At 35.0% G+C, this 16,717-nt stretch overlaps 1 non-coding gene across 1 annotated transcript; it reads right to left on the reverse strand.

The window, feature by feature from the left end:
• Nucleotides 1-6,860: 6,860 nt before the first annotated feature.
• Nucleotides 6,861-6,933, reverse strand: Trnac-gca. The gene has a single exon. It is a non-coding gene; the product is annotated as a tRNA-Cys (tRNA).
• Nucleotides 6,934-16,717: the final 9,784 nt, after the last annotated feature.

Here is a 16,717-nt window from a genome sequence, read left to right on the forward strand (position 1 = left end):
TATATATCTTTAAACAAGTGTCCGCTTTCCTAAATTATTGAGAATATTGAACTTCCTTTGGAGTTCCATGCTGCCAACATGCTTAAATCCTGCTTGTCTGCATCTTTTTCTGTTACGCAATAACTGATGTATTTTTCTTTATTAATGTTCACTGCAATTCCTGCCTGACATCTCTTTCTATGTTTACGATGTCTAGTCTACTGAGTAAGTTGAAAGAAGAAAGTAAAGTAAAGACAGTTTTTTATATATAAGGTACGGAACTTTTTATGCAAAAACCAAACTTGCAACCAATTAATATTTTCAATATTTTAAAAACTGCTCCACTAAAATCTGTCTGGATTAGCACGGCAGTTTTCGTTAATCACATAGGAAGTCGATCAGGTAAGTGAAGAATAAATTTTGTTATTTAAGATGCCTTATTAAAAATTGCACTTCAATATTTTTCGATTTTTTTATTTTAAAAATTGCCGCTAATTATTCGACCCCTTATACTCACTGATAACTACATTTTCTCAATGTTTCAAATTTTGTTACAAAAATTTTAACTTTTACAATTAAGTGTGACCCACTTTCTTATTTACTCTGTGATGCGTGCATTCTAAGCTAACCATAACCTAACTTTTAAGATGTTCATAACCTTAGAAAGAAATTATACACCTTTTGAAGTTTTTTTTTTTATTTAAAAACTTAACATTTCGCAGCTTGGCGGCGTTAACTTTTTCTTACCATTTCTTTCTTTACTTTGACAAAAATAAATGAAGATGCCCTTCTAGTTTGTAACGCTAGGTTCCAGGAATATACATATTCGCTTAGTTAGAATTCTCTGCGGAGGAATGGTATGCTGGCGAGAATCGTTGACCTTTGTCAATAACTCAATTTGCAGTGGTCAATAAAGAACCCAAAGAAGAGAACGGGCTTCAGCATCACATAACGTCGTGTGCGAACTGCTGGCATCAATCAAGGAACGAAACGCGGTTTCTTTGGACGACTCGACAGACCACGCACTAGACTCTGATCTCGATGGACTGTTGAAAGGAGTCTGACGACCAATGCACCCAACTAGTCAATAAATTCAATTGGTAAGCCTAATCGACTAGGTAACATACCGTCTATACCATTACAGTTACACATTTTATAACTTTGAATTGGTAGCCTCATTGAAATAACATAAAGTTTGGTTAGAATTTTAATTAGTCAATTATACTGAATACTTATTCACACATACGTATTCCAGTAAATATTAAGGGACGGGCAAGGTGAAGAGGTAGTAGTTTAACAAACTTAAAATTTAATCAACGTTGTAAATGGATAAGTGCATAGTTTATCCACTGACATTTTGTTATATTTGAACAATAGCATAATAGTAATCGTTTTATTATAAAACAATTATAAAACTGGTATATAATCAAAAACAGACTGTTCAAAATTATATCTTCATTGATAGATTAATTTATGGTAATTGACAACCATACTGCCTATCAACTAGGAGATCTTGAAAAACTAGCAAAAATGAGAAATGTCAAATCTCACAAGTCCTTTTGGTGTTAGTAAGACATCTTGAACGAAAAGTTGACTATTTCTCTGCCGCAATATAGTGGCAATGGCTAAATGTCCGCCGACGAGATCATTAGGTTAAATTGGGTTATGGTAGGGAGAAACACTGATTGACATATGTAAAGTGCTACGCACCTGGGGCTTACGTTAAGTTATGACGAGAGAAAATTCCCCGATTAGTTTGTATAAAGTGTTATAATAGTGAGGTTAGGTTAGGCTATAAAATTAGATTCGTGTAAATAAATTGCAAATGAAAATGTATTCGAGGGAATAAAGCACAAAAATTGGTGAAATCTTCAATTTTTGGTGCAGTAAGTCGGATCGGGTTGCGGTTTTCTGCATTCGATACGTGAGATCGTCTACAAACATTGTGTAGAAATTTTGATACTCGGGGGTTACTAAACACAAATGCAGTTGGCGACGACCTTCGAGGTATCCTGGGCCCAGGGTCACCGTCGTACACTCATCTCTAAGAGTTATGTCTCAAATTCATTAAAAATTAGTAATTATTAGGTTTAGCTTAAGGCGGAAAAGGTTTCCTTGACTGATATACATGAGAAATCATGTACACTATATCAGGGATGGCGAACCTTTTTTGATGTCCGTGCCACAAAATCATAAAAATTCTCCACAATAAAATTTCATTCGAAATGTTAGCGTGGTGAAACTATACGTAAGTATAATTAAATAAACAAATAAAAGCAATTCTTCTTTAAACAATTTTTTATTAATCAATGTTTTACAAAAAGCAATATGCTAGAAACAAAATTCACGTTAAAAACAATTGTTTTTAATGTAATTTTTGTTGCTGTACACAAGATGATAAAGATTTAATATTTGGTTCATATTTAGTTAATTTTAACAGTACGCATGCAGAGTTCGACTCATCCGTTATTCAATTCCTATATTTATTTTTTATAAAATTTAATTCTGAAAATAGAGATTTAATTGTCTTTGCTAATATTTTTAAACAATTAAACGTGTCAGGAATTGAATTCCATGTAGTTAGAATTTCATCTTTTGCAATTTTATTTATTTTATCCAATAATCGATTACTTTGAATAATTTCTAAATCATTTCTTAAATCAACAAATTTTTGGTTCCATATGGTACTTGACTGAAATTCAACTAATTCCATTTCTAATTCATTAAAATTTAACCACTCAAGGACTTTTAAATTTAATTTTTCAAATGGTATTGTATCAGGATATAAAATAAATTTTAAAGTTTCTTCAAATTCTTTAAACTGCGTAAATCATGCAGAAAATTCCTGAATCAGGGATTGTATTACCATTGAAAACTCTTTCGTTAATGACTCTTTATTTGGCTTTTCGTGACATTCACTTTCAAAAAAAAAATTTTTGTATTCGGAAAATATTTACTTATATGAATTTGAAAGAATATCAGGATTGAAAATCTGTAACTTGACTTCGAACGCTTTGACTAAGTCAAACATTATAATGACTGTTTTATTAACACCTTGTAGTTTTATATTTAATTCATTTAAGTGAGAGCATAAATCAGTGAAAAAATATAACTTTGCTAGCCATTCTACATCCAATAATTGATTGTATTGGTCAATAATGTTCTCATTATTTAGAAATAATCTTATTTCCTCCAAACAATCTACAAATATTTGCTAAACATTTCCGCGGCTTAACCAGCGTACATTATTGTATGAATATTGTATCAAGAGTTTCTTTTATTCAGTGCTCGTGCTGATATAAAGTAGATTAATAATTTTTAATTCATTTCTATCAAAAAAGATAACTTATAAAAAAAATAATTTTGTTTTTGTGCGTGCCATCAAAATTTTCAAACGTGCCACTAGTGGCACGCGTGCCATTAGTTCGCCATCCCTGCACTATATGATTAGGGCATGTCTTGGTGGGAAAGGTTCCCTCGATTGCTTGATGTGAAGTGTTATGCACCAAGTCGTAGGGTTTAACTGGTTAGTAAATAATTTGCTGAAGAATAATTTAGTTGAACACTTAAGCTTGAGTAAAACGATAAACCCAACGTTACATAACAAATTCATATGATATCGATGTTCACGACGACATACAGATTTTCTAAGACTACAGACGTATTTTCTAACAAACCATCGTCCACGTACGTACGAGAGTACAAGTTCCTGATGCGAATACGCGATGCACTCAACATTATTTTGCTTGGCGAAGGACGTATACGAGCGGATCTGGGAAGAGAGGACAAGTACCGTCCGATTTCATCTGAAATCGAACATGTTCCTTTCCATTTATCGCATGTACATACGTACATATAGGTAATTTTATTGGCAGTTTACTCTGAACACGTTTTGCCAACTTAGATTTCATCGGGATATGGAGGGTCGGTACGCTTTAACCCCTCTGCGTTTGTACATGTACACTGTACACTGTACACCAATGTATATAGGTACCCAAAGAGAGGTAACTTGCGTTTTCCAGCAAGTTAAATAAACTAATGAAGCTTGTTCCTTGTTTAAGTATACAAAAAATTAGTACAGTTCAATACTTCTATCTCCTAATTTGTGTACATAATACTTTACTGATTCAGTTACATTAGCAGTCTTAATAAAAAAAAAATTTGTATGACATTTTTTGTGGAATAAGTGGCAAGTTTTCGAGTGTGTCAGCTACATACAATAGGGAATCGCATGGTGAGCACTGCAACCTGATTATAGGACAAAAAAAATTTTTAAGAAAACCACAACAGGTTACAATCTGAAGCCGGTCCTGAACGTGAATTGGTAACGTACGAATGTACCTATGAATTGATATAAGAACTCAGAAGCTACATCAATGGAGTAAATAATGCTGGTTGTTGATCGGTTAAAGTAAACTTCAACAAACATTACGGTTAAAATGAAATAATAACATTTGTTCATCGCTAAATAATAATATGCATCACTAGTTAAATTACATCTCAACATGTAACCACAGAAAAGAAAGAAAAAAATGTATGTTACATACACATTAGTAGGTAAATGAACATCATTAAGGCAAAGTTCCACATCACCGTTGAGGTATTGTTAAGGCACGTTGCCTTTTTTTACACCTGTAAACACAGACACAAACGTACATTACAAAAATTGTTTGAAATTCGAACTCCGTACTAAAGGTTTTGAAACGTCTACTAAAATTATTCCTGAGCCAAGCAAAAACCTCCGGCATTTGGCGTATTTCATGTGCAGAAATCATACGTGTATTTAAGACGGTTTGTTGCATTGAGATCGTGTTTGTATTTGGCGTAAATTTGGATCATTTCACAAAGTTCTGCCTTACTAAACACCATTTTAACAACTACTGTTGTAACACTGATCTATGACAGTGATACATTGACCTACTGAAATAACTTCGACATACAATCAAAAAAAAGAATTTACAAACATAAAAACAGATCCCATTATAAATTCTTAGCGGACAACTCTTATTACCCCCAAATTTTAAAATCCTAACAACACATTTCTAACGCTTTTAACCTTTTCTTTTACGCCACGCTCACCGTCCACATTTTACACCCATACCGAATCGTGTTCAAAGCACACACCTTTCATAATCTTTTTAGATTTTTTAAACCACAGATAGTTAACATTTATTATCAGTCACAATCAGAAGGCTGTCATAAGTCGACTGGACGAAGCCTAAACATCGAATTTATATCATGACAATAAGATGCGGATAAACCATTCGTGATAAACACTAATGGTGAAAATATTTTTCTTCAACGGTATTGTTGAATTGAGTAATTAATCTATATAAAAGAAGTGTTTTTCAATGATCGTCGACATATTTATGGTAGGGTATTATCGAAAAATTCTTAAGAGATTACGTCTATGTCATCATTATAGTCTGAATTCACCTATAATATACATGATACGATGTTTGGTACGTTTGAGAAAAACTTTTAGGTGTTTCATTCCACCAGCCACTAATGCTGGTGGGCGGCTAGTCCCTCCGAACTATATCTGAAGGTAGGGCGGCAGGCCCTCTTTAGTCTCCTATCAGGAATCGTGGGAATGGGTGGGTGGTGGTTCGGGTGAGAAAGATGAGACGGACGAAATGAAGACAGAAGAGAATGAAAGATTATCTGTGAAATATTACTGCCCCAGCATTTACCTAAGTGATCTAAGGAAACCACAGAAAAACTTGGACCAAGGCAGACAGACCCGGAATCGAACCGGCGTCCTCCTGAATGCCAAGCAACGGTCTAAACCTGTAGGCCATGCCGCATGTACGTTTGAGAATTGTAGAATACATTGTTTAATCAATTAGTGTTAACATATAAATCACAACTGACTTGTTATGCTACAAACATATGCTCCAGATACCTATTTGCCCTTTTTTTAATATAAGGCAGTACTAAAATTAGTACATGTGCCGCACATCGTTGAATGATCAATCCACACAATCTCCCAGTAATTTTACTACACACTTTTTCGACTTATTATTCTGCATGGACAGGCATGTGACTGAGATATCTCGGGTCAATTTTTGCCATTCGGTTAGCTCACAAAGGGCAAAAGTATGATTAGTATACTTTGCACTCGTTTTATTTTAATGCATCACAATTAATAATTAATTCAGCCAACATATTATGAATATAATAGTTACTCACGTAGTCGTTGTCTAATATATGTGGGAGTTTTGTAAAGACATGCAAGAGGAGGAGAACTAACAGGTCAGCCAAGCCTTTGCTGGTTTTATTTTTTCTTACTTGTTTTTTAGCAGGAGGGTGGTCGTACGATTGGTGGGTGGCTGTTCAGCTTGCTGTTGGTAAGGTGTTGGCATTTGACGCCCGCAAAGTAACGATCCCCGAAAAATATAAATAGGTACAGCATAGAACAATGACGGTACACAGAGTCACCGCTTCGTGCCAATTAAAAAATACTTTTACAACATCGGAAAAACAATGAGACTAATTTGCATGCACCCACGTCTTTGTGTTATATTGTGTTCCGAGTCTCGTTTCTTTTTTCCGACTCCGTACATTGTTTACATCTTTCCCTAGGTTGTTTAATGGTAGCTTCTGAAACTTTGCTGTTATTATTTCAATAATAGCTTGTACCTATGTATAAGTATATGCTAGAGCTTCCATCTGTAAAATCAACATCTACGACAATAAATTCTGAATTTTCAAATTTAGAACCCCGACATTGATTTTATAATTGAAGATCTTCTTTAGTTAATCATTCATTCAAAATTGTTCAGTATTGTGTCTTGAGTTTAATCACTTCACAATTTGACCTCTTTTACGCATTTCACAACTACAATCGTTAAATAATATTAATGTGAAAATTAATGTCATACCCTTGCCGGGAATCGAACCCGGAACCTTTGGCTTTGCGCACCAATACTCTGACCACTAAGCTACAAGAGGTGACAACAGCAACAACGACAAACCGTACCTACTAGGTCACAGGTCCGTCGAATTAATGCAACTACATCAATACTATAACTATCAAACACTTTGGCATTTAATAGGGGGGTTAATATCAAATGTTAATGTGAAAATTCATTTTTAATTTTCAATCCCTCTGCAAACTACCTCAAGTTAATGAGGGAAAAATTTGTTGCTAGCCTATGGCATCGCGAGACAAAACGTGTCGTTTCATAGCCTTGAAATTTTACTCCCATCTAGCCCAAAGAAGTTTCAATTCAAAAAGGTTGCTGTTGTCATCTCTCGTAGCTTAGTAGTCTTAGTAGTCAATCAAAGGTCCCAGGATAGATTCTCAGCGGGGTGTGACAACAGCAACAAAAAAAATTTCTTTCATTAGCTTGTGGTAGTTTGTAGTGGATGGATAATTGAAAATGAATTTTCACATTGGTATTTCATGTCAAGCAACTTGTAGACGAATAGGTGTGCAGTTCACCCTCTGACATATGGTAATTTCTAAAAGTGATCAAAAGAATCGGTTGTCTGTAAAGTCGGTTTACTGACGATAGTTGAACGTGACAACGTCATAAGAAAATACTGATGGAATGGTTTCATTTTTCAAAAGAAAATTTTAATTTTATTTGTTTGATAGATATTTTGTATGGATATAGAGAAGGAGGTAAATGGAAATGTATTATTGTATAGCAGTTGTCCACGCGGACGCATCGCTCACTCATGTAGGAGAGAGACAGATGTCGAACGCTGCCGAACGCGGAGGCCGATTGTGCCTCTTTGTCGCTCGTTCCGCGCTCTCGCTTGCACTTCAAGCCTTATATGGAACGCCTCAGAGCGAGGTAACGCCGCATGAGTCATGTTTTTTCGTGCGTGCAGCCGGCTCCATCGAATTATAAGACGTTGTCACGTCAAAAAATATTGCATTGCACTGTTTACCAAGCACGGAAAATCTTGTATTGAAAATAGTTAAATGAGGTTGAACACTTTAGCGAAAAAGTTTTCTACTTCATGACTGCATCTGGTGAGATATAGTGTACTCGTTAGAGAAACTAATTTAATCCATTAGGTCTAGATTCAAGCAAAAGTTGAAATAAACTTTTTTCATGTGCTAACTATCCAGTCACATACGTATGTGAGCATTTGTGCATGAGAATTAGAATAGAATTTTCCCTAAAAGGTCACAACTGCAACCTTCCATATTGCCAATTAGTTTAAGACATTAAAAAGAAATTTATGTCTTGTCAGTAGTTGCAACAAACAAACTCGATTAAACAAGAACTAAGTACGTATAGAGGGCTTGATCTTTAGAATGATTTGAACGAAATAGTTATAAAACGCTGCCCAACAACCATAAATGTCCTTATACCGAAGTATAGAAATCCAAAACCGTGCTGTTGGTGTACCTATTCGAAACACTGTAATGATATTTTTCTTCATCAATTGAAAGAAATGCTGGTTCCTTTACCAATAATCATGGATTCGTTTGACAGAAGTGTCCGTCTAGTCGAAGAAATAAAGCACGGAATCTTAGATTTTGTACAGTAAGGTGGATGGAGATGCGACTTTTTGCATTCGATTCGAGAGTATAAATATAAGAGATCAATTCATCTTCCAAAATACATAGGTGCATAAGGAAAATGCAGGCGTATAAGTGCATTAGAAAATTGTTATAAAAAAATCCGATTAATAATAGGTATAATGATAGCAATAAATCCAATATTGTGACTTGGGGGATTTGAGGATCGCTGATTTAGTCGGCGACAGTATCCGAGGTAGGTACCTGGACACCGGGGCAATCGATGTACACGTCGTCTCCAGGAGTTACGTTTTAAATTCATTAGAAATCAATTGAAATTATTTACTCGGGGTTTTGTGGATCGCTGAACACGAATATTTAGTCGGAAAACATTTTCAAAAACAATTATTTTTAAAAACTATGCATCAAATATCCACTCTTTTCTATCTTGGGTTAATCTTCGCATTTCCCTAATAATCTACATTCTTAACTATTTGCGACCAGTAATCTAATCTTGGTCCACCTTTACCCTTCCTAACTCCCGTTTCTGTCTCTAATATGTCTCTGACTAGACCTTCATGCCTGAGAAGGTGTCCTACCAACCTATCTCGCCTACTTCTTATTGACTACCATAGAGTCCTCTGTTCTCCTATTTTTTCCAATACCTCTTCATTTCTAACCTTTTCTACCCACGTTATCGTCATCATTCGCCAGTAACGCCACATTTCGAACGCTTCTAACCTTTCCTTTTCGCCGAGTTCCAGACATACACCTTTAACCATCTTTCGAATTTCTAAATTAACCGTTCGCGAGCATAGAAGTGACTTCCTTTTATTGAAAACGACTCAACCCTGCGCTATCCTCTCATCTAGTCTCTACATCCGTCCAGACTTACTTGACTTCCTAGATACCTAAAATCAGCCACTTCTTCTAATCTTTCATCTCCTTTCGTTATCAAATATTTATAACAAAATTTTTATATATCAAGTATCTTTAGAAAAAACTTAATATTTTTTATCAAATCATCAATTTTTAATGACGGAGTCCTAGGTACCTTAGAGGCCTACACACTTGTGTTCAGCGACTCGCAAAACCCTCGGCTTATTAATACCATCATTGACCGAGTTTTTTTATAACAACTTTGCAGTGCACTTATGAGACATTTTTGAAGATAAATTGACCTTTTATATTCACAAAAGTTCTTACGAATCGAAGGCAGAAAACCTCATCTCGATCCAATTTACTGCATAAAAATTGGAAGGCTTGACTTATCATTGTGTTCTATTTCCTTGACTACTCGCGTTGGGTTGCTTTTAAGGCGGCTTATAGCTCAAAAATTAGTCTGCAAACAAAAATACAACTGTGAAATATTCTATCCGTTCATTAGGAAGAAAGATTTAACTGTTTTATCTTCAAAACCACAATCGGTTAATGATGTCACGATCGTTAGCCGTGTATTTGTTAATATTTTTTGTATACAAGGTGATAGCCACTGAAACAGGACCACTTCAAAAGTTGAGAAAACATTTAAAAAATAATTCTTTGTAAAATTCAATCTACACGAATGGATACATTGTGTATATATGCACAAACGTTCATTTTTTTGTAAAACAGCAATATACCTAAGTAATGTCTGGCGGCTCTGGGATCTTGAACTACTGGGGCAGAGCGGGTTTTGTTAAAATCAGCGTAAGGTCTATTCAAAAAAAAAATAAGAAAATAGTTATTCTTAAATCAGTCGTTTATTTATTTGACCGCATATTGAGATCAAAAAACTTTGAAAAATCCGTTGTTTACTATACTATAATGAAAAAAGTCATATGGCTCATTACACCCCACAGACGGGATCTTTTGAACCACCCAACGGGGTGACTTGAGCCAATGGGTATTACAAACCTTTGCACATTAAAACATATGAAACATAGCAACGAAAACATAATAAAATTTCTGAGATTCCTCATAGAAACAAAAACAAACATAAATAAACTTCTAATTGAAAAAAGTAACTTCATTAGTTCAGTTACTATCACACTTCATGCAAACATAAACTGCACTGATACTAGAAGTGCATTTAATGTGAGCGCAATCTCGGCAACTAGTGCACTGTGCCCGCTCTTCTCCTGGGAGACTGTCTGAATAGGACTCAGCGCACACTAGACGAAAATAATCATCTCCTTCGGGGTCTGAAGGAAGTTTTCTTTACATTTTGTTCATTCTTCTTATCGACCTTTTTATTAATTTTCTTAACAGAGTGATTCTCTTCATCAGATTTTGAAGAACTTAAAAATTGCTTTCTTCACTGCTTTTTTCTTGGACTTTTCTATCTTCTTGATAGTTTCAGTTTTTCTTTTACATTGTTCTAAAGCAAGCGCATCTTTCTTGGGAGTGTCTGTCAAAATAGCACAACTTCTTTTTTTCCCTCGTATTTGTATCTGGCGAAAATGAAGTATAGTCTCTAGATGGGCCTTTCTCTACTAACAGGAAAATCATGGTCCAAGCATTTTTTTTTTACTTTGGCCATATTAATGCATAGTTTTATTTATTGAAACACATAATATATAACCTGTTCTTTAAGGAGCCAAGGTTAATCAATATTTAGAATCGTAATCATTTCATAAATTCGGTCTAAAAGCCACTAAAAAACAGTCCTCTGTTATGTCCTAATTCCGGGTCGAGTATGATTCGGTTCGGTTTTTATTACTTGTATTTAAAAATGTAAAATCTTAAAACCCTATTTGAACATAAAGAATTATTGAATGCATGTGAACAAAAAACAATTATAATTTTAGAGAATTTTTTAGTACTAAAAACGAGTGTTCGAATTTTGTCCATACATTTTTGAACAGTTCTCTGTCACAATTTCAATATCGCGCCACAAAAATATTAAACACTATTGTGATCACATTTCGCGTGAAACGGAACGTTAACAGTGTGAAGTTTGCTCGGTCGCCATGCTAAACAAGTCGCCGCCATTTTGCNTTTGCGTTTGACCGAAATTCAATTAATATGCCATATTAAAACATATGAAACATAGCAACAAAAACATAATAAAATTTCTGAGATTCCTCATAGAAACAAAAGCAAACTTAAATAAACTTCTAAGTAAAAAAAAGTAACTTCATTAGTTTAGTTACTATCACAGTTCATGCAAACATAAACTGCACTGATACTAGAAGTGCTTTTAATGTGAGCCCAATGTCGGCAATTAGTGCAGTCTACCCTCTACACTCTTCTCCTGGGAGACTATCCGAATAGGATCCAGCGCACACTAGACAAAAATAATCGTCCCTTCGGGGTCTAAAGGAAGTTGTGTTTTCTTTACATTTTTTTTATTCTTTTTATTGACCTTTTTATTCATTTTCTTAACAGAGTGATTCTCTTCATCAGACTCTGAGGAACTTTTAAAAATTGCTTTCTTCACTGCTTTTTTTGGACTTTTCTATCTTCTTAATAGTTTTAGTTCTTGTTTCACATTGTTGTAAAGCAAGTGCTCTTTCTCGGGAGTGTTTGTCAAAACAGCACAACTTCTTTTTTTCCCTCTTGTTTGTTGCTTTCTGGGCCCTACTTTCGGTAATGGTCTCACAGACTCTGGCGAAAATGGAATATAGTCTCTAGATGTAGATGGCATTTCAAAATTTGGTTCTTGATTTTCTTAAATTAAATATTAGAGGTCACTTGAATATGGCTCATTCGACCCCGAGTATTTTGGCTCAAATGACCCCTTCTCCGAATTACATTTAATATGTTAAATAACTAAAAATCAATTGAAAATAATTTATTCCTGAAACTTAAACCATTAACAGTAATCATAGTGTAATCAAAATACACTTATTTGATGGCCGTATGATAAAATTTGTAATTGTTAAACCAAAATTCAGTAGAACGATGTTTTTTACTTTTAGTGCCAAATTTGCAACATCACGAATTCACAACCAAAACAAATGCCTGGCCGGCGACTAAAACAATGACGGCGTGGGTTCCTCATCCCCCTGCTTTGTCTAATGCCACTAGGGTTGCCACCCGTACTTTATTATAAAGTATTGCACTCTATTTCGACTGTGCGTACGTTATACTTTACAAGGCACATAAAGTGCGCAAAAATACTTTATTTAAGGCCTTAAGTAAATACCGTAATTTTGTAAGCGATTATTCGAAATTCAGAGTATTTTTACATCAATAATATTGCACAGAAAAATGGCAAGCCATATTTACGGAACAACCTGATTTCCCAAATCTGTTCAAAGTAGTGTCCGTTCCGGCCACTTCAGCATTTACAGAAAGAGTATTCTCTAAATATGCTACAGATGGCGTTCACTGTGCCGTTTGTAGTATTTTCTGAAACGCACTGTTAAGACAGCAGGTGAAGGTTGGTCTGTTTTCTGTCGGAGCTGCCTGCGAAGCGTTGATGAGATCCAAAAAAATCGAAATCGCGATCCGCGTTCTGGCAGTTTCGACAGAATACAGACCACTTCGAATTATAGCAACGAAAACATAATAAAATTTCTGAGATTCCTCATAGAAACAAAAACAAACATAAATAAACTTCTAATTGAAAAAAGTAACTTCATTAGTTCAGTTACTATCACACTTCATGCAAACATAAACTGCACTGATACTAGAAGTGCATTTAATGTGAGCGCAATCTCGGCAACTAGTGCACTGTGCCCGCTCTTCTCCTGGGAGACTGTCTGAATAGGACTCAGCGCACACTAGACGAAAATAATCATCTCCTTCGGGGTCTGAAGGAAGTTTTCTTTACATTTTGTTCATTCTTCTTATCGACCTTTTTATTAATTTTCTTAACAGAGTGATTCTCTTCATCAGATTTTGAAGAACTTAAAAATTGCTTTCTTCACTGCTTTTTTCTTGGACTTTTCTATCTTCTTGATAGTTTCAGTTTTTCTTTTACATTGTTCTAAAGCAAGCGCATCTTTCTTGGGAGTGTCTGTCAAAATAGCACAACTTCTTTTTTTCCCTCGTATTTGTATCTGGCGAAAATGAAGTATAGTCTCTAGATGGGCCTTTCTCTACTAACAGGAAAATCATGGTCCAAGCATTTTTTTTTTACTTTGGCCATATTAATGCATAGTTTTATTTATTGAAACACATAATATATAACCTGTTCTTTAAGGAGCCAAGGTTAATCAATATTTAGAATCGTAATCATTTCATAAATTCGGTCTAAAAGCCACTAAAAAACAGTCCTCTGTTATGTCCTAATTCCGGGTCGAGTATGATTCGGTTCGGTTTTTATTACTTGTATTTAAAAATGTAAAATCTTAAAACCCTATTTGAACATAAAGAATTATTGAATGCATGTGAACAAAAAACAATTATAATTTTAGAGAATTTTTTAGTACTAAAAACGAGTGTTCGAATTTTGTCCATACATTTTTGAACAGTTCTCTGTCACAATTTCAATATCGCGCCACAAAAATATTAAACACTATTGTGATCACATTTCGCGTGAAACGGAACGTTAACAGTGTGAAGTTTGCTCGGTCGCCATGCTAAACAAGTCGCCGCCATTTTCCGCAGTGACAACTCCGCGTCTGTGTGGGAGCCACGTCTCTGTAGTGTTGAGTTAACATTCCTCTGGTAAGTCTATTTTACGGTGTTTTGTGTGTGATATACATGATATGACATTTTTTACGTAAAAATAACAGTCCTCTCGAAATTTATAACACAGAGGACTGTTCAATGTGNATATAAATATTAGCTCAGGACAGGAAAGAATGGAGGTGTGTGTCCAACCAGTCTCAGTACTGACGATCTTATGATGAAAATAAAATGACGTTTCCATAAATTAATGAAGTAATTGTTTCTGCTGTTACATCTTCGTCGAGAATCGAACCCAGGCCCTTTGTTTTACGTACAGTTGCTCTACAATTAAGCTAAAGAATATATTCACAGAGAAGATACTTTCGCTACAATAAAACCTTGTTGGAGCATACGTAATCCTAAAATGTAGCATCGTACTACAGATGGCGTTTATCGCGACATTTGTAGTAGTTTCTACAACGTGGAAAAAGTTTTGGGTTCACAAAGAAACTCTAAATCGCAACTCTCTTTATAAACAAAAAAAGTTGTCATGGATTTAGTAATACTACCATGCCTAACCTATGGCTGAAGCCAGACTTTGTTATTCAATTATAAAACTAAAAAGAAAATCCAGAGCACACCAACAGCCATGGAGAGAAGCTGCCTGGACCTCAAAATACGAAACACCATTACGCGCAATAAAACAAATGTAACCGAAGCCTTAAGTTTCTCCCAAAGTTTGAAGTGGAAATGGGCTGGTCATGTTGTTAGAGACATAGATGACAAGTGGACAACAAAGGTGATGAGATGAAAAGAACAGAGGCCGACCATACACAAGATGGCAGGACATAATAATCGCGACCGCAGAATCAAACTGGATGCATATCGCAAAGGATAAAAAAAATGACAATCGTTAGGGAGGCTTTTACCCAAAAGGGGTTCTTTACCTAAAAAAAAATAAAATAAATATATAATGATTTATTTCTATTTAAGTATATGTCAAATTAAGATTATAATTTTGTTTAGTTTGTTTGTATTGTAATATTTTTTTGTATACACTGGAATAGTTAGTCTACACTGAAAAAAATTTTGTACGTAATAATAATTAACGCCGTTGATCAAATGAAATTCATTGAAACTACGAAAAAATTCATTCATTGTATGAACATGTTCATTACTTTTTTGAATAGGTAATGCTACAGTTCATTAATATGATGAACAACCTCGCATCAAAAGCTTTCTTGAGAAATTCCTTCCCACTGATAAAATTGATGAAACGTTTCATTAAATGACGACTCTTTTTTAACCCTAAACTTTGCTTACGTCATATGGAACAATATGATTTCTAATGATGGGTTCATTACATTTATGAACTTTTACATACATCTATGAACACTGAACTGAGGAATGAAATTTTGCATAAAATACATGAATACTTTCATCGATTTATGCAAAAATTCATCAATACAATGTACCAATTCATCTATTTTACTGGATAAACCGCTAAAAAAATTANAAAATATGTTTTTAAAAACAAAAAATGAAATACTTTATTTTTATGCTGAGTACTTTTTTTTTTGAACCATTTAGTCGAGAAATACTTTATGTAAAGCCTGAAAAGGTGGCAACCCTAATCATGCACCGTGTACGTGATACTACAGGTGGCGCACTAGACCCCGTGGCTCAACAGACCCCTACCTACTAGATCTCAATAGCAACAAACTAGTAGAAGACAATTTTCCTTAAGTACAGTTGAGAGTAAACCGTCGTTCACGTAAGTGAATCGATATTACGTGAGTTAATTTTCAAAACTCCTCATCTCGTAAATTTATTGAGTGATTCGTTCGCACCGTACGTAACGCAAGTGTAACCTAGAACAGCCGGCTACCGCTTGCAAGTGAATCGTAATTGCAACCAGCAACAGGTTACCGTGAGTGAGTCGAACGTGCATAGAAGCACTACGATGCCATGTCATTACCGTCAGCTAATCATAAGCGCACGGCCCACTTTTGCTACCGACTATTAAGCGTGTTATTATTGCGAATAACACCAACACGCTATCTCGACGCGAACACGGACCCACTGAAAATTACGAACAACTTCTTCGAATCGCTACGGTCGAGTGTAGTGGTTATCGAAAATGGAAACTTTCATTCACGGCTTAATTTATCGAAAGGATTCGAGTAGGTAAATGCATTGATCTTGTTATTGACAGGTATTGCTACAATCATTAAATATCACCGCTGCAATAGTTGCTGTTCCAAATTCCGAACAAGTTAAGGTATCAGCACCTTGTATTGGAATTATACTGGAATGAAGTAACAAGAAATGAAACTACCTTTTGCAAAATACATTAATTTTATTTATTCATAAAAAAATTTAACAAAAGTCATGACGCCCAATTCTTGTGAACAATATACCACTTGAATTAGTAAAAGAATACATATATTTGGGAAAATAAATTTCATTCAGAACAGAGGGGAACTTTGAAGAATAGCAACAACGTGGAAAAATAAAATAATTCGAAGTGGTCTGTGTTCTGTCGAAACTGCCAGACGCGGATCGCGATTTCGATCTTTTTGGATCTCATCAGCGCGTCGCAGGCAGCTCCGACAGAATGCAGACTTTTGTCTGCCGTCTTAACAGCGCGTTGAGATCCAAAAAGATCGGAATCGCGATCCGCGTCTGGCAGTTTCGACAGAATACAGACCGCTT

Source organism: Agrilus planipennis, unplaced genomic scaffold, assembly GCF_000699045.2.
Source record: "Agrilus planipennis isolate EAB-ADULT unplaced genomic scaffold, Apla_2.0 scaffold9, whole genome shotgun sequence".
Lineage (NCBI taxonomy): Eukaryota > Metazoa > Arthropoda > Insecta > Coleoptera > Buprestidae > Agrilus > Agrilus planipennis.